General features: G+C 36.8%; 1 protein-coding gene across 10 annotated transcripts in view; it reads right to left on the bottom strand.

Moving 5' to 3' along the window:
- Positions 1-23,438, bottom strand: part of Tanc2 (tetratricopeptide repeat, ankyrin repeat and coiled-coil containing 2) — a 311,247-nt gene that overhangs the window by 165,194 nt on the left and 122,615 nt on the right. The window contains exon 2 of one of the 10 annotated variants that reach the window (XM_027427856.2): positions 10,640-10,920. The exons of the other annotated variants lie outside the window; for them this stretch is intronic. The gene's annotated coding sequence lies outside the window, so the exon portion shown is untranslated. The remainder of the gene's footprint in view (positions 1-10,639; positions 10,921-23,438) is intronic. 10 annotated transcript variants of the gene reach the window in all.

Below are 23,438 nucleotides of genomic sequence, written 5' to 3'. Positions count from 1 at the left end.
GGATGCTGGTCAGAGTGCTGGACCTTAGTGAAGATGACTCACAACATCTAACCACAAAAAGCAATTTGCTCACAGTTCTTGGCTCATTTCTTTCTGCTTCTCTATCTTTGCCCTTAAATAAGAAACTTTAATGAATAAAGATTATTTTAAGCAGAATATATACTGTACCAAATGTACTTGTGTGAAATGTCTTCTATGGTACAGAACGTTGGAGGCAATTTATTTATGATACAAGAAAGCTAAAAACAAATCATCGAACATTGTACCAGTGATTTAAAAGTATGCTGTCACATATTAGAACCTAAGAATAGAACACTGCCTGTTGTATTACTACATATGAATAATCAAATTTCACTAGTGCATATACTCTATAGATAGGGCTACTAGGTAATCTCAGGACAGAACTCAGAATCATACAGAATGCAGTCACACTGATGTTTGCCCTTTTGCACTGGCAAATAATAGTGTCTAACAACATGCTAATTGGGTAAAATTACACAAAATTCCTTGAAATAGTTTTCCCTATACTTGAGAGACAGGAGGAGGCTTGAATAATAACAATGTACATGAAAGGCATCTGCCATTTACTGGCTGCTCTGAACTGTTGTTTCTTTCTCCAAAACTTTAAGCAAGTTTTCTGAATATTGTAATTATTCAGTGTGCAGGTAGAAACTGCTACAATTTGAGGAAGCATGAACATTGTGCCAGTACTAGAATAAAATTGGCTAAGAGTAAGTTAAAAGAGGGACCCAGGAGAGGGGCTTGGTGGGTAAAGTACTTGCTGGGCAAGCATGAAGTTCTGAGTTTGGACCCTTAGCAACCAAAGTAAAAAATCTGGGCATGGTGGTCTAACCCTAAAATCCTAGCTCAGGAGGCAGAGATAGGTGGATTCTGTGGGCTCTGGCCAGCCATTCTAGCCATAATGGTGAGCTCCAGGTTCAGTTAGTGACCCTCTCTCTAAAATATGGTGGAGAAATGATTGAGGACAATAGTTCTAGTGTCAGTGTCTGGCCTCCATATATGTTTGCACAAAAAAGTGCACCTGCACACACATGTGCCCAATACACAACACACATACAACACAGATGGGTTACAAGAATAAGTGATTAGAACTACATATTTAAAGTGAATGTTCACAACAGTAAGTAACAATGAATGGATTATATGTAGTCCAATTACCCTGATATGATCATAACATACTCTATATAAGTAGTGAAATATTACAGTGTTATTCTACAATACTTACAACTATTATGTATCAATTAAAACTTTTTAAAATTAATAGATTAAAATTAAATGTTACTGGGTAGTGGTGGCACACAACTTTAATCCCAGCACTCAGAAGGCAGGGACAGAGACAGAGGATCTCTGTGAGTTTGAGGCCAGCCTGGTCTACAGAGTGAGTCCCAGGACAGCCAAGGCTACACACAGAGAAACCCTGTTTCAAAAAAAAAAAAAAGTGTAAATTTTATCCCGTCCCATGGGCAAAAATGACTATGGAGACATTTCTAAGGATTAAGTGTAAATGCCAGAAACTTTCTGGCTTTTTTTTGGAATGTGCAGTTGTTACTAGTCACAATAGGAAATTCACACCAAAGAACAGTGAGTAATTCTAACCCTGGGTCAAGAATCACATTTCCCTGACCTTAGAATATTAGTCAGAAATCACTAGTCCTGTAAGAGGGCAAGTTGCTTTTCGGTCTCTGAAGCTCTGGTATCATCTTGGCAGAGAACAGGAAAAAGGATAAGTAGATGACTGGCAGACAGAAAAACAGGGTCTGAAGCTGAGTTGTAAAAGCATGGAACACTGGGTAGTGTGGTATAGATAATCAGAGAGGTGACAGACAAAGCATGGGCACCGACTTGGTTTAGAGGTATTCTTGGGGTTTTCACAAATTTCCTGTACTTTGAACTGAATAAATGCACTGCTCTGTTCACTGTTACATTTTAAAGATGTGTGTGTATGTGGTGGAGGGGATCTAGGAGGAGAATAAAGATAGAAGTCATGTTGCATAACATAGTAAAGAATAGAACCGAAAAACCAAACTCAAATTTCTGTCTAAAGCTAGTGAGTGCTGCCCTTTCACTAACTAATGCATCTCACTGGATGCATGGAGAAACAAACAACAAAAAATGTGTGAAAGTATGGAGCAACAAAAGCTAAAGGTGAACAATAAAATCAGTTTTCATAAAACTGGCACCAGAACTGGGCATAGGATAATGTGCAGCACTCAGGAGGCTGAGGCAGGAGGATAGAGTTTCAGGCCAGTCAGGGCTACAAAGCAAATTTGAAACCAGCTATAAAAATCTTCCTTTTTTTATAAGCTTCCTTTGTCTAACATTAGTGGTCATATACTAATGGTTTAAACACAGGTAACACTTAGGGTTGCTATATTCCACACAGTGCTAAGCACCTGGTACATGATTTGTTTAAATGTATTCTTAAGACACAGTTACTCTAAAGTACATTTTATAAAATACAATACAAAATCTTGACTATGAATAACTTGTGAACGGTTACACAGTATAGAAGTGTTGATGCTGGAGCCTACACCATGGCTGTCTGACTAGAGTCCAGTTCCTTTAAAAAAGGACCTACTGGCCTGACCTACTAGTCCTGGTAACAGTCTTTAGGTAACACAAAGGGAGCAGAAAGTATTAATTAATTCTGGAAGCAGCTACATAAAAGTCAGTAAAGAAAGCTTCTAAAACTGGAAGCTCTAAGCCACAGTGTCTAGGACAGGATTATCCTCAATGTAAAGCTGGACTCAGAACCATAACTGAAGCTCTTTCAAATGTTCCTAGGTGTGGTGGTTAATTTTTATAGTCAAACTGGCCAGATCTGATATCACTTAGGAGATGTGCTTCTGGGTATGTTTGTTAAAGGCATTTCTAGAGATATTTAACTAATGAAGGAAGACCCACCCTGAATAAAGGCAGAGCCATCCCATCGGTTGGGGTCCCAGATAGAATAAAAAGGGAGGGAAGGAGGGAGGGAGAGGGGAGGTGGAAGAGTGGGAGAGTGAGGATGGGAAGGAGGAAGGGAGGGAGGGAGGGAGAGAGGGGAGAGAGAGAGAGAGAGAGAGAGAGAGAGAGAGAGAGAGAGAGAGAGAGAGAGAGACAGAGACAGAGAGAGACAGAGACAGAGAGAGACAGAGAGAGAGAACACTAAGCAGGAACATTTCTCTTTGCTTCCTAACTACGACACAAGATACTCTGCTGCTTCACACTAAAGTGGCTGTGAACTGTACCCTCAAACCATAAGTACAAACCAATTTTTCCTTCCTTAACTTGCTTTTCTTAGGCATTCTATCACAGAAAAATAACTAATGCATCCACTGTCAAAGTTTAGATTTAGAAAAGAGTACATAGAATGAAATCCTGTGGGGTTGGGAACATGGTTCAGTTTGCAAAGCATGTGCACAGTGTACACAAGGCCCTGGGTTCAGTCCTTGCCAGCAACAAACAACTAAACGAATAAAAAACAACAATCATCAAAAATCAGAGCCAGTGCCAGTAACTTAAGGGAGTAATGACCCAAATAGTGAAGAAATATTAAAGCATGAATCAATCATCACATCACGGAGTCATTTACATCTCACCACATTTATATCTCTGCTGTTTTCTCAACAATATACTACTTAAGTATCAAAAACAAAAACAGAGGCATGAAACAAAACCACTGCAGATAGATAAGCTAAAACAAATAATGTTTTTCAAAATCTAAGACATAGTCTAGGAAAACTCATATAATTACACTTAAAATCAAAATTTAAAAAGCTAGAAGTACAAGAGGTAAGTTATAGTTCAATGTCACATTGTACACACAGATGAAATAGTGTAATCTACATTCAGTAGACTAAACATTACCATATCTACAAAAATTGCTCATTTTTGATAAATCAACAATTATCTCCAAATTGAGAGATGTTGAATTCACTAGACATTTGGTTCAATGTCAAGAATTCTACAAAACAGATAATACCTATCTAATGATGAATACAAGAAAAATAACAAATTTTATTTTCCTTTTGGAGCACTTAATCATGAGGCAGGAGTGAGGCCAGTGCACCTCCACTCAGCTTAGGTGAGATGTATGTTAGACAGGAGAACAACTTTCAGTAACACATTTTGAGAGCAGGTCAAACTTGATATAAAACAAACTAATTCTCTCTTTTCTAGCTACTACACTATATAAGGTGGGAGGAGATAAGAGCTCAGAGACAGTCTGAGGACAGGATTGCCCTTCAGTCTGAGCACTGGTAGAGGTTAAGAACTCTCTAGTGGCTGGCTGTTCTGCTTCTCCGATACTTCAGCTTTCACCCACTGATAGCTGACTCTGAGTTGTTATTATTAAGACCAAAGAGAATTTATGCTACAATACTGTGGTCAGTGACTCCTAAGAATTGGGATGAGGAGAGTGACTCATATGGCATACCTCCATCTAGCCTCAGTTGAAAAGAATTTGTCATCACAAATCTGATCAGTCAATAATAAAATGGTGAGTCATGCAGCCTCAAGCTCTCACTTTAATAAAACCTTAGTGAGGAAATGTTCTTCCCATTACAATTAGATTATCTGTTTTGGCCTCTCAGATATAGGAACTGAAACAGAGACTATTACTGAAGCACCAAGTAATCTCAGTATGTTTTATTGATCTATTCAACAAGTGTTCATGAAAGATTTTGTGTCTACAGCATGCCAGGCATGCATAGGCTGAAGACAGAATAGAGGATAGACACCGCTTCTGCTTTTCTTTCTTTCTTCCTTCCTTTCTTTCCTTCTTTTTTTTTTCTGTTTTTGGTTTTTTGAGACAGGGTTTCTCTGTGTAACTTTGTAGCCTATCCTGGCACTTACTCTGTAGACCAGGCTGGCCTCGAACTCAGAGATCCACCTGCCTCTGCCTCCGGAGTACTGGGATTAAAGGCATGCGCCACCACCCCCCAGCCTGTTTCTGCTTTATAGGGAAATCAAACATAGATTACACATATTTCTGATGATTCTAACTGTTAAAAAAACCAATTTATTCACTTAATCCTTATAATGGCCTAATGAAAAGGCTACAGGTATTACCTATCTCTTGAAGATAAAAAGGAAACTGAGGCGCAGAGGTGTTAAGTAATGCCCCCAAAACAGAATTGATTTGTGTTGGTCAAGATGCAATTTCAGGCAGACTCAATACTATGATGACAAACATTTATCCAAGAAGATGTGTGTATATATGGTACACACACACACACACACACACACACACACACACACACACACACACACACAGAGGCAAAATACTCATACACATAAACTAAAAATGAGTCTTACAGCATGATGTCATAATTTTATTTACCCCAACAAACTCTATGGGTATTATTTTTCCCATTTTGTGAGTGAGGGAACTAAGGATAGAGATGTCATCGATAATGTGTCCAATGTCACACAGCAAGCAAGTGGCAGAATCTAAACTACTATATCATATTGCAGGAGTCAAAGGAAAATAGCCATCTGTTTTATGGATAGCCTCACCTGTCCTAATATAAAAATGGGAAACTTGTAGGATAAGCATGCTAAATTGGGAAAGACAAACGTTTTATCCTTCAAAGTCTTGATGAATCCTATATACATAAACATAACATAAACATCTCCAAACAATCAGAACTCTGAAAAGCATGTTTGGCTGTGAATTTCTTAGATGTTTCCTTATCCCACATTTAATCCTGACAATTTTAGTAGCCCCCCATTTCTTCTCTTTGTCAAATAAGCAGAATATGAATATCAGTAAAAGTAGAACATTATAGCTAAGGGTTTCTACAGCTCAGGAAAGTTAAAGCAGAATCACGTTACAACAGATTTTGGTCCTTTATGAATCTATATTCTCTATGCAAAATTGAAACCAGTGGCCCAAGAATCTCTAAACTCTGTTTATAAAGACTGTCCCATCCTGGTTTCCCAATAATTATCTTTCATACTGATCCTTAGACATCTCATCTGGCTTTTAACATATGCTTTACTCTTTGGTAGATGTTTCTTAAAGTTTACTTTTTGACCCCCATTAAGAGCTGGTGCTGGAAATAAAGACGTAGGTTGGAATTCTGATAAATCATGCCTAATTTTCACATTTGCATGAACACACACACACACACACACACACACACACACACACACACACACACACACACACACACACAAACCAACATTCATCTTGATTGCAACATGACCAGCTGCCTCATGTTCTGTCACTATGACGGACTACATCCTGACATTGTGAGCCCAAATAAACCCTTCCTTCCTAAATTGATTTTGTCAAAGTACAATACTAGTAAATAAAACACTGTCCATGTGTATAACTTTGAAATTTAGAAGTTAAAAACTTGTCCTACTCTCTCTCTATTCCTACCAAGGTCAACAATACCCATCCTTAAATCTTGCCATCAATGATGGATCATTCACAGAACCAACTTGTTTGTTTGTTTGTTTGTTTTTTTTAATCTTTTTCTCTTGTACTTTCCCTTCTGTCAGTTTAATTTATCTGTTTCCAAAGGCTCTTTCAATTTGATGTCAGTGATCTTCGGCATCCTTTATTAAAGGTTTACTCCAGACAAACTGATGTTTACTAACTGATAAATTCTCACTTTCAAGATTTTTCTGTTTTTCATTTTATTTTCCAATTCAAATAATCAATATAAACTTTTTTTTTTCAATTTAAAAATCACCAAACTGCTGGGTGTAGTGGTGCACACCTTTAATACCAGAACTTCGGAGGCAGAGGGCAGGTGTATCTCTGTGAGTTCAAGGCCAGTCTGGTCTATGCAGTGAATTCCAGGACAGTCAAGGTTATGGAGAGAGACTCTGTGTCAAAATACCAAGAAAAAAAAAAAAACCTTCAAATCTGCAAGATTTTCAAGTAAAATTTATCTGGAGCATTTATGTAAATTGTAATTTTTCCATCATCTCTGGAGTGCCAAGATGACTGCTGCGTTGTTCATTCCACATCAATATCTGTTCTTCTTTTCTTGTAAATGATCTAACTTCCATGCGCTGGCAGCGTATGCTTCTTTAGGCACTTGTTCTACATGACCTTGTAGGGTTATGCACAGAAAAAAGGCTGGTTCTCTAGTTTTAGAGATATGAAGGTGTTAAACAGGTATGTGCCTTTACTGCCCAACTTTGTAGCAGTCTGGAGACAGCGGATGATGCGGAGCTATCATCATTCTTAGTTTATCATTCTTCAGTTGCAATGCAATAGATTCCTTTTCCATTCACTACAGCTTGACTCAACCCCAAACCAATACTTTTCTCTCTTTTTAATGGTGAGGACGTTCCAGTTTAACCAGACTTACCCTCATCTTACCTCTCGATTCCTAATCTCTTTCTCCACAAAGATGCATACAATTCTTTCGTCTCAGAACCTTCATTTTAAAGTGGAGGAGATCTACGAAGCATGTTTAAAACATACAGGTAGAGAGAAATATATTTGGGTATGTAAGTGCAAAACTCCTGCTGAGTGGGTTTATTTAAATACTTGGGGGATATATAGATTTTGATGATAAAAATAAGTGCAGGATACTTTAGGAAAGAAAAACGTGAGACTTTCTAGGAATGCCCAGATTTTTTTTTTTCTTTGTTGTTTTGCTCTTTGAAACAAAGTCCGAAGTAACTCAGGCAGGTCTCTACCTGCTATGTTAGCTGGAGATGACCCTGAACTCCTGATATGCCTACTACCTCCACATCCTGAGATGTGAGACTGCAGCTGTGTGTTACCATTGGAAGCTTTTGTGTAGTGTTGGGAATTGAATCCAAGGCTAGCTGCATTTTAAGCCAACGCATCTCCAACCCTGGGTTAGCTTTTAAATTAGACATCATAGCCCATTTGGTAAACATTCACATTTCTGTCCTAAAGGAACTCCTAAGGGAAAGCCCAAGCAGCAGCAATTTGGGCCAACAGAGAGGAGAGATAGGAGAGGAAACACAAAGAGAGTAATCTACTGTGCCAAGTATACTTGGTGCTTCACAGATATTACTTTCCTTGGTTTTGTTTAACTTTATTTTCTTTGCTTTTTGAGGTAGGGTCTCTATGAAGCCCAGGAGAGCCTTGAACTCATGATCTTTCTACTTCTAAATCCTAAATGCTGGGATTACAGCATGCTTCACTATATCTGGTTCATTACTCTTTGTTTTGTTTGATTTTGACACTGAGTTTCCTGTAGCCCAGACTGGCCTCAAACTAGAGCTCAAACTTGCTATCTGAGACTGATCCTCCTATCCTCTAAGGTTTCAGGCATGTGTCTCCATGCCCAGAAGTCTATATTTAATGCCTATACCACTATAACTACTACTACTAAAAAGCATTATTGCACTGATTTTATGTAGAGTAACAAGAAAAGTTAGCCTGCCTTAACTTGTAAAGCTTACAGCTTAAAAATGTAATGGAATGTTGGGGGAGTAAAGAACACACATTTATCACTGAATGTTATGACTTATTCCCATGAGAAAAAATGAGCAGGGTAACTGGGACTCACTCTTTGGTTTTAAATATCAACATAACTTTTAGTTTTAATATTTCTTAATGAAAAATTATTATTGGAATTACCATATTATTGTGTATTTGTTATTAGCACATTATGAAAATTTTAGTAAATGAAACTGAAGTGACAAACAAGCCTTTTTCATATTATGTATTCAGTATATTTATATATTTTATCCCAATTAAAAGTAATATCTACTATCAACTAAGAGTTTATATGTCTTATGAATAATACCAAAAAGACTTTTTTTGGGGGGGGATTTTTGAGACAGGGTTTCTCTGTGGCTTTGGAGGCTGTCCTGGAACTAGCTCTTGTAGACCACGCTGATCTCAAACTCACATTCACCTGCCTCTGCCTTCCGAGTGCTGGGATTAAAGGTGTGCGCCACCAATGCCCGGCCCAAAAAGACTTTTAAAATATTCCAGAAAGTAAACTGCAAGATGATGGTAAATCATTTTGAAACTGAGGTTAATTTTTTCACAGAACATTGTCACTTAAATTTGTAGCCTGAATGTTCTTCCTGTTTGGAAACCAAATGCATGGTATAGATAAGTACCAACTCAACAGAACAGGGATTGATTAGTATAAAAGGACCCACCACAATCTCTTCTAAAAAATGGAAAATTATAGGTAAAATTTAAATTAGCCAACACATATAAAGAAACAAATAATTTATATGCCATATGGGGTAAAGCCACAAACATGAAAATCAGAGCATGCTAAGGAATATTACTTAGTAATAAATTACAATAAATAAATAAAACAATAAAAATCCTAGCCTTATTAAAAAATTTCAACCAGTCTTTGTTACTATTAATAAGAATTTTGATATCAGAAATAATTCAACATAAAATCCTTTATACACAATTATGAGATTTATGAATACAGACTACAAAAGAGCATCAACTTATAATGTACATAGTAGTTCAGCATATTTAAATTTTAAAATGTATTTTAATTTGCAAAACCACGCTTAAAGTGCAAATATTCAATTTTTATGTTAATCGTAAATAAGAGAAGTAAAATTGTTTCATTAATGACACATATAACTGTGAGTGTGAGTACCAGTTTTTTTTTACTATAGTTTGGTACAATAATTCTTCATATTTAAAGGTTTTCTAAACAACTGACAGATCCATATACAGATTTATAGGAGAAAGTCTCAAACATGGAAAGACCAGAAATCAATAGTACAAAAATATGTTTTCATCTAACTATGTAAATCAAAGATCCAGTCACATCTAAGGTACATGCTTTAAGAGAGCAACTCAAGAAAACAAATAACAAGAGAATAAGCCCAGATCAAAATTATTTTTTCTGTTTTGAGGTGGCTGAAGATCAGCCTAAATATTCTAATTTAAAAAAAATCCACTTCCTAGTTTTGGGTAATTTCTAAGTTACCATAGTTAGCCAAATAGCTAAAAAGAGAAAGTTAAAAAGCAGAAAATAAGCAGTCTAAGAAAATCCAAATGTAAACTAAATTTATCTAAAGTTAGTAATTAGTAAATGATCTGAAGATGCAAGTTAAGAAGGGCAGAAATATAATTTATCTTAAATTTAACTGATAAAGTAGACCCAGATTAACATAACTAGCAAATAAAGCCATTAAAAAAAAATCCTTGTATCATCAAAAGATTCAGAAATACTCATTCATTTCTAAACATTCCAGAAAATGATAGGACAAGTGTGATGTACTAAAGGAAGCCCATTTACCAAGTCTAGAATTCTGCAATTTTTTAAAAGGAAATTTACTGATAAGGCTATTGCAATGGAAAATAGAGCTCTATTCTGGAATCATAATGTTGCAAAAAAAAAAAAAAATCTGACCTTCACATTTACGTAAAAAACACTCAGCTCAAAACTGATTTCTTTGCAATAAATATTCTTTTAAAAAAAAACAAGAGATTTTTTAAAAGTTCATGAAACAATACACAATTAAAAATTAAATAAATGTGCCTGATGAAAATTTCTTAATTGGTTCTCTGCTAACTAGATGTTAGAGTCTCTTAGGCTACATTTCTTTTCCTGCAAATCTCAAAGTAGGCCTGACAGCTCAGAAACCATGGAACATACAAATATTTTGCTTATTATACTCACAGCCTTTACTCTTCCTTCCTCACCTGTCAATACTCTGTAGTTTGCTTCCTATTTCCAGGCTTATTCACTGGACATGTTCTCGGTGCTGACACATTAGCAACAATCCACACTTTAATCTTCTTCAGCCAGTTCTTCTTACTGCCCAGAACTTACTATGCCTCACAGGTGACACTTCTTCTAGCAGATGTTGATTATGGTCCCAATGCACAAAAGATGCTCCCAAAGGGGCTTAGAACCCCTAACAACATCACCTGCTTCTTTCTGTGTCCACACAAGCAAGCACTGTTGTACTTGTTTTGATCATCTAATGATTTCAAGAAATATACAGATGAGATCTTTTCATTATATTGCTTGACATGAAGTTATTTTTTCAGAATACTGCAGCAAATACAGATTGTATGATCCCATTTGAGAGAAACATTTTTTATATAGGTTTTCTCTGTGGCGCAGTTTAGCTTACTCTTCTGCTAGAGAAAATTGCTGAAGAACTGGTTCTGAGGTTTCTAATGGCGCAGCATTAACCAGAGTGAATGATTCACGGATGTTCTTAACATTCAGGAGTAACACGGAAGACTAACAGTGCAGCCTAGGTCCAGAGCTGATGAATGGCGCAGTGCTGCTGTTGTCATAGCAACCGAGAGAAAGGGGAAAAAAAAGCAGCACCATAGAAGGAGCTGTGACATGGATTCTGGGAACAATTTATATTAAAAATCTGTAAGCATCTCGTGCCTTAAAGCTACAAACTCCTCTGATTCCTCTTTAGGAACATAAATTCTTGAATTTCTGACACTGAATTGTGTAAATACATATTGCAAAATGCAGTAACTATGAAAACAGTGACAACCCCCCCCCAACCTGTAATAAGGCGATAAAAAGGATCAATATATCACTTTAGCAAGCTAATACATAAGTTTGCAGTATCTCCATAATATATTGGGTGTGATTTAAAATTAGATACTGACATATAGCTACAATATAAGAATTACCTAGAATCTAAGACAGCAGAAAAGTTGTTTTTAAATACTCAGATATATTCAGAGTAAACATCTTTTATTTAGAAGGTATGCATCAGATACACCAAAAACTGCAGCATCATCAACAGACTGACTCATATATAGCAATGATACCAGTTTCAAAGTGAGATACACTATTGGATTCCTTTTATGTAAGGAAGGTTCACAGGAAGATGCTTATTGTCTTCATTCACAATCAAAGAAATTATTATATCATTTTGATGTGACAGGGTTACTGTTTCACCTCATGTTTCTGACTAGGCCTCACTCCCTATTTAGCCTGGGAAATACTTTTTCTGTGTAGCTTTTCCTCACCTCTCAAGAATCCAGAAGAGTGCCTTCCCTTCCAGTGGATAGTAGGAGAGCTTCTAAAAGGACTTATGGGAGCAGAACTTAAGAATGGCATCAATCTATGGATTGCTGAAATGGTATTGTCCTCTGCAGTATTCTAGATATGGCCCTGAACTGAGCTGTTGGGGGGGGATATTTTATTAGATTTCTGAGGCATGGACCATTGGTGCTATTCTACTGCATCTATTTAGATAGGGCAGTTGCATATTAAAACATTCTTTTTCATAACAATGTGTTTCTTTTCCATTACCACTCATTTAGTGTTCAGACACAATGTAAAGCAAAATAACTGTGGAAAATAATGAATTATTGTTCTCTTTCATAGGCAGGCACTATGAATAATAATTCTAGTATAGATTATATATTTGTTGGTCAAAGATTCCTGATGCCTTAAACTCTAGGAATGATAACCACAACATTAAATGTGACTAAAAGGACTGCAGTGCAGTACAAACCACATGTATTTCTTCTGACTGTAGTTGCAATGAGTTTGGTTGCTTGCCAGACATCACCATGGGTAACTCCCATCACTAGATTCATCATCAGTAAAGTATGAGTGATAACATATTTTCTACCTTCTTCCTATAAGTTATTGAGGTAACAGAATAAAATAAAACAATGTAATGCCAATACTTTAAATGCTATTTTACATAAAAACCTTAGAGGAGGCCTTAGAATACGGTTAAAGGATTATTTGAGGCTAATACACAAATATAATTCTACAGCCTGTCATGACATATATTATCTTAGAAGATGGTAACAGTGAGAAAGTAAAAACAGTTTCCACAGAATCATACTAACTATCATACAAAGGAACTTGCTTCAGATAATCTTCAACTTCACCTACCTAGAAATTAAAAGGTCAAGTGAAAAGTGAGCATTCATGTTTGACTTGAAAATTTTACAGATGGCATTACTTGCTATAACATGAAAAAAATAAAACCCAGAGATAGATATTGGGGTTCAAATTGTTGGTCAGATAAGCGAAGCAGCTGGCCACTAGCTCTTACCTCTACCTCAGGCTGAAATATCAATCCTGTCTCCATGAATCCTCAGAGGCAAAATGTTGTCTTCACCAAGCCTGAAACTGCAAATTCTAGATTGCTATCTCTCCTCAATGTGGCTGGAGACTAATTGCCTCATGAGACCCTTTGCTCCTTCCTTTTATACCTCTCAAATCCTGGGATTAAAAGTGTGGGATCCCAAGTACTGAGACCTCCTTTGTATGAGCTGTTTCTCTTTTAGACTGGATCAATTGCGTGTAGCTCAGTGTGGCCTTGAACCATCAGAGATCTATCTGCCTGTCTTCTGAGTTCTGGGATTAAAGGTGTGTGCCACCACCGCCTAGTTCTATGGCAAGCTAGTATGGCTGCTGGGATTAAAGGTATATATCACCACTGCCTGACCTCTATGGCTTGTGGAATTCTGAACCCTCAGGTAAGCTTTATTAAATCATAAAGAATAAATCATCACAACTTGGTTGTTTCCACTGTAATCTAATCTCTTCCATCTAGTTAGCCTTTAAAATATATTATTGTACTGGCTGATTTTGTGTCAACTTGACACAAAGAAGCATCATCAGAGAGGAAGGAGCCTCCTTTGAGAAAATGCCTCCACGAGATCCAGCTGTGAGGCGTTTTGCAATTAGAGATCAATGGGGGAGGGCCTAGATATGATAGGTGGTGCAGGGCATGTGGTTCTAGGCTCCATAAGAAAGCAGGCTGAGCTAGGAAGTAAGCAGCTCCCCTCCATGGCCTGTCATCAGCTCCTGCCTCCTGCTTGAGTTCCTGTCCTGACTTCCTTCAGTGATGAACAGCAATGTGGGAAGTGTAAGCTGAATAAACCCTTTCCTCTCCAACTTGCTTTTTAGTCATGGTGTTTCATTGCAGCAATAGAAACCCTAACTTAAGACAATTATCATGTCCCACTGGTTACTTATGAAGAAAATTCTCTCTAGTTGTGACTTTAGAATATCAACAATTTAATACTTGGGGTCAAAAAGCACATCTTTTTTCACAAAAAAGTCATACTCCAAACCAAGTTGAGGTGAACCATGCATTAGCTAGATCCAGAATAGTTCTAAAAAAATACTGTAAACTTGGCAATCATTTTCCCACTGTGTTTATGCCCGATAGGAGTGAAACATGAGGATATGGTAGAGATACATGAAAAGACAAAATGCATAGGTTCTGTTTTGCTTAAAATGGTTCATTTAACTAAAAAGCAGAAAGATTTAAGGAGTATTCCCTTGACTACTAATTCCTAACTCCCTTGTGATTAATCCAGTAAACAAATCTAAATTTACATGAAATCCTTTACTTTTTATGTCTGTTCTCTTTCCACTTCTCCCCCATTAAAAGTTTTCTCTAAGGAATGTTCATCAGCTGTAAGTGTCCCAGTGTCCCAAGGCAGGGCAATATTGAGATCTGATGAATATATGAACTCTCCACTTTCATAGAGAAAGTATCAGTCTTCCATGAATTGTTACACCAATCCAAGCTCTTTTCAGATTTCTATGTGGGCCTATGCCTTTCCTATGAATGGCTTCAATGTTAACAGTGATGACAGAGAGAGAAGAGAAAGAAGCATGCTCCGAGGTAGGGTGCATTCCTAGCATGTGTGTGAGGTCCTGGCTTTAATCACAAGCACCCTCTCTACACTGAATCTACACAGAAGTATAGACTTTTTTAAAAATCATAGAATGTGACTACCTACACGTTGGAAAATTACTGAAGATAGATAAAAGAACAAGACACTTTCAACTCCAAAGGATAAGCTGTCGGAGCTGGACATGGTGAGAAGCAGTGCTTTTGTTTAGTCAATATCACGAACAACACTTAAGGGATTTCAGAAGATTCATTATGTTCTGTTCTCACTTTATTATGTTGCTTTTTATAAGCTAAACACTCAATAAAACTTTCCTAACCATGTGATACTACCTTTACATTACAACACTTAGAAGAGATCACTAGCTCATAAGGGCTTTTCTTGAATATTTTTATCAGTAAACACATTATCCAATCCCAAGTGGCCCTGAATACACATTTATAAGAACACTAAATGGGTTCAGTACGATGTGCACATACATATGTGTTAACAGTTATAATCATAGAAGAGGCCATAAATTTGAGAGGGAATAGGAGGTGAGAAACACAGGGGTTGGAGGAATCTGGGAGGTGGAAACTGTAAATGCAGTACTCAAAGTCTAAAAAAATCAAATTAAAAATGAGTGCGAACTAATGTACACATATCAAATATACATTTTCTCACTTTACTTAATCTGTATTTGAAAATTTTACCAAATAATATAGATGTATATTTAAAAATAATCATATTCAGAAACCAGAAACAGAAGTTTATCAGAAACTAGGAAAACGCAGTTGTCCAACCAAATCCATTATAACTCAATGCATTGCTCACTAGACTGATAAGACAAAATCATAGACCAGGCTTTTATAGAAAATTTGCTAATGGTAATATTTTGTGGTTTTCACAATTCATCCAACAACATGAAAGAATGGCTAACATCTGGGACAGGAATGGTATATTTATAAGAGGCAGCTGAATGAAAAGTTTTTCAGAACACTCTGCCCTCTGGTGTTTAAAATTCTTATCAGAGGGAAACTTTTTCATGAGATGTGTTTATTGCTCTTAGATGCCAAATTCATCAATTTAGTTTAGTATTATAAATTTTCCATTATAAACCAAGTATATATTTTTTGTTAAACCTTACATAATCCCATGCAATAATGTACTGCTTGTTAAGAGACCTACTAAGAATTTCTTTTGAATTATGGACATTTATTTGCCCTTTGTGAAATGGTGTGAATGAGAAGTATTCTTAATGGTTGACATCAATTAGTTCTTACATTCCACATTTGGCATTCTGAAACTCACATTCTACAGCAGGTGAACATAAAGCAATTAGGGAAGGACAGGGTCAACGAAGCATAAAAAACAGGTTTCTAGGAACCATCACATAAAACTGTAGTGAATTTTATGGGAAAGATCACAGAGAAATGAGGGATTTCCATTTTCCTATAATCTTTCTGGTATCTGTCATGTTGCAAAATGGTGTCTACTTCTTAGAACTGCCACACTGCTGCTAAAAACAGATACAAGGGGGTTCATTACTGAGTGATCAACAACTTTCCTACCTGGTAGGATTTCTTTTATTGCATCTCCTACTCCCCTGCACATTACATTTGGAAAGAGTTTAGCTCTCAAATCTACTTATAAATTTAAACAAATCAGAATTTCAAGAAAAAATAGATTTGTCAAGTTAAAAAAAATTCTTCAAAATAAATAAAAAGGTCTCTATAATATGGCAAGAAAAGTTTGTTTTTTTTAAACTACTGAGTTATATCCAGGGTTATGGCACAGAATGTTACAGATCCATAAGCAAATAAATACAATGCTACTTTACAAATTAGTCACCCCTGGGGCTGGACAGATGTTTCAGCAGTTAAAAGTACTGGCTGCCTACAATCCACACCACCAGAAAAGCCAGGAAACAAGGAGGGCCCTAAGAGAGACATACATGGTCCCCCGGAGAAGGAGAAAGGGACAAGATCTCCTGAGCAAATTGGGAACTTGGGGGCAGGGGAGAGGGAGCTAGGAGAATGAGAAGGGGAGAAGAGGAGGGGTGAGGAGGACATGAGGGAGCAGGAAGGTTGAAAGGGGGGAGGGTAAGGGAGGGAGGGGAGAGAAAATAGAGGAAAGCAAGATAAGAGATACCATAATAGAGGGAGCCATTATAGGTTTAAAGAGAAATCTGGAACTAGGGAAATGTCCAGAGGATAACCCCAACTAACAATCTAAGCAATTGTGGATAGTCTACCTTAAATGCCCTTCCCCTATAATGAGATTGATGACTATTTTAGATGCCATCCTAGAGCCTTCATCCAGTAGCTGATGGAAGCAGAAGCAGACACCCACAGCTAAACACTGAACTGAACTCCTGGAATCCAGTTGCAGAGAGGGAGGAGTGATGAGCAAAAGGGTCAAGACCAGGCTGGAAAAAACCACAAAAACAGCTGACCTGAACAAGGGGGAGCTCATGGACCCTAGACTGATAGCTGGGAAACCAGCACAGGACTGATCCAGAACCCCTGAACTTGGGTGTCAGTGAGGAGGCCTCGGCAATCTATGGGGCTTCTGGTAGTGGAAAAGTATTTATCCCTAGCATACGAATGGACTTTGGGTGCCCATTCCACATAGAGGGACACTCTCTTGGCCTAGACACATGGGGAAGGGCCTAGGCCCTGCTCCTAATGAGATGACAGACTTTGAAGATCCCTTATGGAAGGCCTCACCCTCCCTGAGAGCAGAAAAGGGACTGGGATAGGGGGTGAGTGGGGGGGCAGGGGAGGAGGGGAGGGAGAGGGATTGACATGTAAAACAAGCTTGTTTCTAATTTAAATTAAAAAGAAAAGAAAAAAAAGTATTGGCTGCTCTTCAGAAGATGCAGATTCAATTCTCAGTGCCCACACAGCAGCTCACAACTGTCTGTCTCTCCAGTTCCAGGGGATCCGACATCCTCATACAGACATACATGCAGGTGGAACACCAATGCATGTGAAATAAAAATAAATTATTAAAAAAAAAACAAGTCACCCCTATCCATACTTACATATCTGTCACAACAAGCAATCAGCACAGGGAGAAATTCTTTACAAATACTCTGTCTTACTTTCAGCCTAAAGTACCATCACTTTACATGTGAGCCAACAGAAGCTCAAAAGAAGCCAATCTATCTAGACAGTGAACTTCCAAATTAATGTGTATTGTATTCTTTAAATAAAAAACCTTTTAAACTTAATTATAAAAATATTGTAATTTTTAAATCACATTTTACTACATTCATTGAGGTGAGTGGAGTAGGTGATGAGATGGCATGCATGTGGGGGTTGGGGATAGTCTGTGGGAATTGGTTCCTTCCTTGTAGGGAGCCCAGGAAACCTTGAGCAAATGTGGAAAGAACAGATGAAGTCGTGAGTGAATGTGTATTGTCGGACACAGGCACAGAGTACAGACACCTCCCATAAAGACTAGCTAACTCCTCCCCGCTGTGCTGTACCTAATAAACATACTGAGCTGCTTCTGGGTTGCTGTAGTAGTTGGTGCCAGTCTCCATCAGTGTGCACAAACCAAATGACTCCAGGTTTTATTTGCCACAACAGTCACGTTTCCACACCCAAACTGTGCAGGTCACAGCACCTTCTACCATGTGGGTCTAAGGGATCAAACTCAGGTTGTGGGGTTCACAGCAACCACCTTTAGCTGTTGAGACATCTTCACCAGCCCATTTACATATGGAATTCTGACCCGTATTTTTATTGAATTAGGCTCTTGACTATAGACAGTTATTTTAGGTTCAGAGTTATAAGCCATAACTCCACCTCATTATAGATAACTCATAAAGATCAATACTAATCAAACAAGTATTAGTTTATGCTATATTCTCACTTCTCTATACTCTTTTACTTTCTATCTGCCCCCTGGAATTTTGTCTGCCTTAATTCCTCAGATATCAATTAGTTAATTAACTTTTGGAGACTGTACCTCATTATGTAGCCTGGGCTGGCAGCAAACTTACATTCTTACCCCAGCCCTTTGAGTGCTGGACACCTGTTTGATTTCCTAAGATTAACAGGTTGCACTCATGTCCTGTTACTCTCAATTATCTACTGCTGATCCAACTCTTATGTTCAGGTTTCTTTTAAGGACTTCATAACTCTGATCTTACTAACTTGCCCCTCCATTTTGGGTCTTAAGTGTCCCTAGCTTGATCCTTCATTTGCCACAACTCTGAAAAAAAAAAGCAGTTCTATAATTTATATTTTAGGTAAGCAGATCTCTTATAAAAATGTAGAGAAAAGAAGCAATGAGGCAATAGTTGGCCATTTTAGGAGGGAAAACAGATGATATAGATAAAAAATGAAAAGTAATTTATGTATTATTAATTGTATAGAAGCATCCAAAGAAATAAATATGACCATCTCCCCATTTTTTAAATTTAAGGGAGAAGAAAGGTATGCTAGAGATTGAACCCAGGGCAAAACAAGGCCCCAACTGAGAAGAACTGTTTTAAGATAGCAAAGAGAAGATTGTGGAGGTATTAAAACAAACAAACTATGAATAAGAGAAAGGCTGACCCACTGTATAAGATAACAATGTGGTAATTTTTGTTTATAAACTTGCATTTACAATTCATCTTTTATGAGCTAAACTGTCAATATCAACTTCTTGATATACATGTTATCTTGCTTGATCCAAATACTTTGTAAGACAAAAATAACAATAATAAGTACAAAGAAGAAAACATACTCAGAGTAAACAAATGACTTGACCAGGTTCAATATAGCTAAGTAGCAGAGCCAGTCAGATATTAACCCCAAAAATACCTTACTCTAAAGTTTTTCCTGACAACATTCTGCTTCAAGCCAACAGACAGAAAATTGCAACTTTTGTACAAAGTTGACAGAATAAAAGTTGAGACCCTTATGTCAACTTTAACAGCAAAATGAAGAACAATTTTTTTTGATTACCTGGTACACAATATCACAAAAGACTGTACAAACCACAAAGGTCATCACAACCCCACCTCCAGACACTTCTCTAAGGATACCCACTCAGCATTAACTACTCAGCGGTGGACTGGTACCATTCCTTTTACTGACCTTTGTGGCCACGGATCATTGTTTCAAAATTACCAGTGTAATTTTCTTCTTTCTGTCTTTAAAGCTTCTCTTTTCCCTGAAGCACTTTGACTAAACTCAGTTTACCACAGCATGCATGCTCCCATTGCAATGCTACTCCCCCAGATAAATTTAATCATTAGAGGCTCTGGCTCTGACAATTTGTTATAGTTTAAGGAGATCCTTCCAAAATTCAGGCATCAAAGCTTAATGGGGAGTGTGATAGCATTAAGAGGTAGTAGGGTCTTTATGTGGTTATTTAAGCACGAGGGTCCCTTCTTTTACAGGTGGGATTAGATTCTCAGAAAAGAGCTTTCAAGCAAAATTCTGGCTTTTTTGCCCTCTCATTGTTACCATGTGGAGACATGAGGACCTCTTCCTTCCAGAGAATGTAGTAACTAGATACTTAATCTTAGAAGCAGATATCAACTTTCCCCAGACAACTAACCCAGCCAGTACCTTTCTGTTCTTTATAAATTGCTAGGCTTTATTTCATTATGGCAGCACAAACAGATTAAGACAACATTTATTTTGCTTTCATGCTTTCCATTAAGGAAAATAATGTTTAAATTAAAAAGGATAGAATAAACATCATGAAGAGGTCACTGAAGTACACATTATAAAGAAAGGGTTTAAAAATATATCATCAAAATCTAGGCCCCAAAATTGACAGAATCTTTCAATGTAGCCAAGGCTGGAATTACAGTCCTTCTACCTCAGCCACCTCCAAGTGCTGGAATTACAGGCCCACATCACTGTCTGGGCTCATGTCCATGTTTCTACGACTAAGATGAAGCAAGCGACTTAGCTTCAGCATCCTCTTAACATTAAGCAGGCTGTAAATGGAATCTCTAAAGCTGGAGATGAGCACCAGAATCTATCAAGTGTTGATAAGCAGGAAGACACTAATTTATACCACATTATTCTAAAAGACAGAACTAGTGCTAATGGATTGCAGTAACTAAGAAACATATTTCATCCATGGCAATCAGAGCAGTGATGACAACTATTCAAGAACAAACAGGCTCTGCTATAGAAGCGGAAGCATTCACACAGAAGCTGCTGCTACTCAGACATCTGTGAAGACTGAATTTCCTCACATATGTATTATATATACACCTTTGTGGGTCATGTTATAGTACTGAGTGCTGTAGGGAACATAGTAATAGCTCAAAAAACATTATGTATAATTACCACAAATACCTCTATCATTAATACTTCAAGGTTCAGGTTTACTTAAAGGTTTACCTGCAGCATCACTTGGGTCTACAGACTGTAGGTGTATTTGATCTGTGTTTATTAGGCTGGTTGCTATAAGTTCTCGTGTCAATTTTATATCATGTTTTCTTTCATTTTTTGATGTTGTGCTCTAAAACTGTACACTATATTCTCATAATTATTATTATTAGTGGCTAATTAATTTCCTGCCTTTTAATGTTGCATATTATTTACCTCTTTTCCTTCTTTCATTTTTCACTATGAATTACCATTCCTCTTAAAGATTCTTTCTTAGAGCCGGGCGTTGGTGGCGCACGCTTTTAATCCCAGCACTCGGGAGGCAGAGGCAGGCGGATCTCTGTGAGTTTGAGGCCAGCCTGGTCTCCAGAGCAAGTGCCTGGATAGGCTCCAAAGCTACACAGAGAAACCCTGTCTCAGGGGAAAAAAAACAAAAACAAAAACAAAACAAAACAAAAAAATTCTTTCTTAGTCTTTTACAAGAAGTAGCATCTGTAGTCTAGTAGCATTTTTGGTTAATTTTAGTCACTTCAGCTTTCTATTTTGTTGACAACTTTTTTCTATTTACTCCTCCATATTTTATCTCCTTATGTTAAGTGCTTAACAAATTTACTTTAATGACTTTTAACAAAGCCACAAAGGGAACATTTCCTAACTTCTAATACACCTTACACTAAACTGGATTTTTAAAACCTCTGTTTCTATTTTTAACTCAAAACTTATTTTAAAATTCTTTAAAACTGTACAAGCAGGAAAAGAATTATTCCTTATTTTTGGTTGTTAGATTCCATTTTTATTTTCACTGAAAATATATACTACACAGATTTTGTTACAAATAAATATGTGATCAATATGTAGAAACAGATCAGTGTAAAAAACAAATGTGTTTTTCCCCATACAAAGTTCTATACTTAACTGAATGATTAACTGCATTATTCAAATCCCCCATATTCATTATTCATTGAGTTTTGCGGCATGAAATCTATCTTAAATATAAATTCATCACCTTTCCTTTTATTGTTAACAATGTTTGCCATAAATTGTTTTTTTTAAATCTTTATGGATTTATAATTCACATGCCATAAAATTCACCCTTCCCCCACTTAAAATAGGTTTTGTATATTTACAGACTTGTGGAACTATTATCATAATCTATACTTGGAATATTTTCATTATCCTGAAAATAATTCACACTCTTAGCACTAACTTCACATACTAATTGTTATGTTCAGTCTCTGTTCATGACACTTCATAAACTAGAGTTTCACAAATAATTATATGACCTTTTGCGACTGACTTATTTTATTTAAAATGAATTTACAAGGTTCATCCATGCTGCAGCATGGACAAGTAAATAATTTATTGTTGAACAATATGGCTGTAACATTCTCTTCCATTTATCAGCTAATGAATATCAAGCTGTTTGCCTGTGATGCTCAGACCTCTTACCCATTTGGTTCTTATAAAGCGTCTGCTTTAATAATGCTGACTCATGAAAATTGAAATCACTTATATTGAAGGAAATAATAATTCCCTAACATCTTCTATTTTTAGTATTGAGGGTATAAGTAAATTATCTCTGCAGGGCCAGAAATAATTCCCATTTGCTGTTCCTATCACTGAATTAACCTTGAGATTTATAGCAGGTGGGTCTTCATATTCCAAAGATGTCGAAAAGTCTTTGTCTATTTATTTAATCTACTATCACAAAAAAAGGGAACATAACAGTCAATAGTGATAAAGCTTAGACTATGTATGTCTATTGCATTTTAAAATCCACTATGCTAGATGCAGTGGTGCTCATGCCTTTAAGCAACAGAGAGGTAAAAACAGGAAGATCAGGAGTTTAAAGCCAGCCTCAGCTCAATAATGAGTTTGACCTTAGCTCCCCCCACAAAAGGTACCTAGAATGCCAATGTTATTTCTAAAATTCAAAATATGTACTCATATATTATGGTATGCTATGTCTAGTGAGTCTGACTGTATAGACTAATAGCACATTATAGACCTTTATATTTTCAAATTAGGTCTTTAATAATTTTCTTAGAATACTTATGAGACAAAGCTACAATTCCAGACTTGACCTTAGTTTTATGAGAAAACTAACATTTGGTCAATATTTAGTATTTGCTAGAAGTTATGTCACATTTAATGTTCACATCAATCCTAATAAAATTCACACTCATACATCTTGAATCCCATTGTTCCTCAAAACTGCAAGGTAAGGATAATCTGTCATATTTAATGTATAGGCCCTTTTTAATGTCAAAATAGCTTTGAGGTGATTTTCTTGTTTTAATTTTTTAAATTTAAATTACAAACAAGATTGTTTTACATGTCAATCCCTGTTCCCTCTCCCTCCCCTCCTCCCCTTTGAGGTGATTCTTGCAGAATGTGTCTAAACTAAGTACATGTTTCAATTTGATCCATGACAAAAACAATATTTTTTCCTATAGCCAGTATTTCAAATGTTCAAGTTTACCATAATCAGATCATTTATTATGACTTACTATCAACAATAC

This window comes from Cricetulus griseus, chromosome 7 (genome assembly GCF_003668045.3).
Source record: "Cricetulus griseus strain 17A/GY chromosome 7, alternate assembly CriGri-PICRH-1.0, whole genome shotgun sequence".
Lineage (NCBI taxonomy): Eukaryota > Metazoa > Chordata > Mammalia > Rodentia > Cricetidae > Cricetulus > Cricetulus griseus.
Note: the sequence above shows the minus strand (reverse complement) of the source record. Positions and strands in the feature narration are given on the sequence as shown.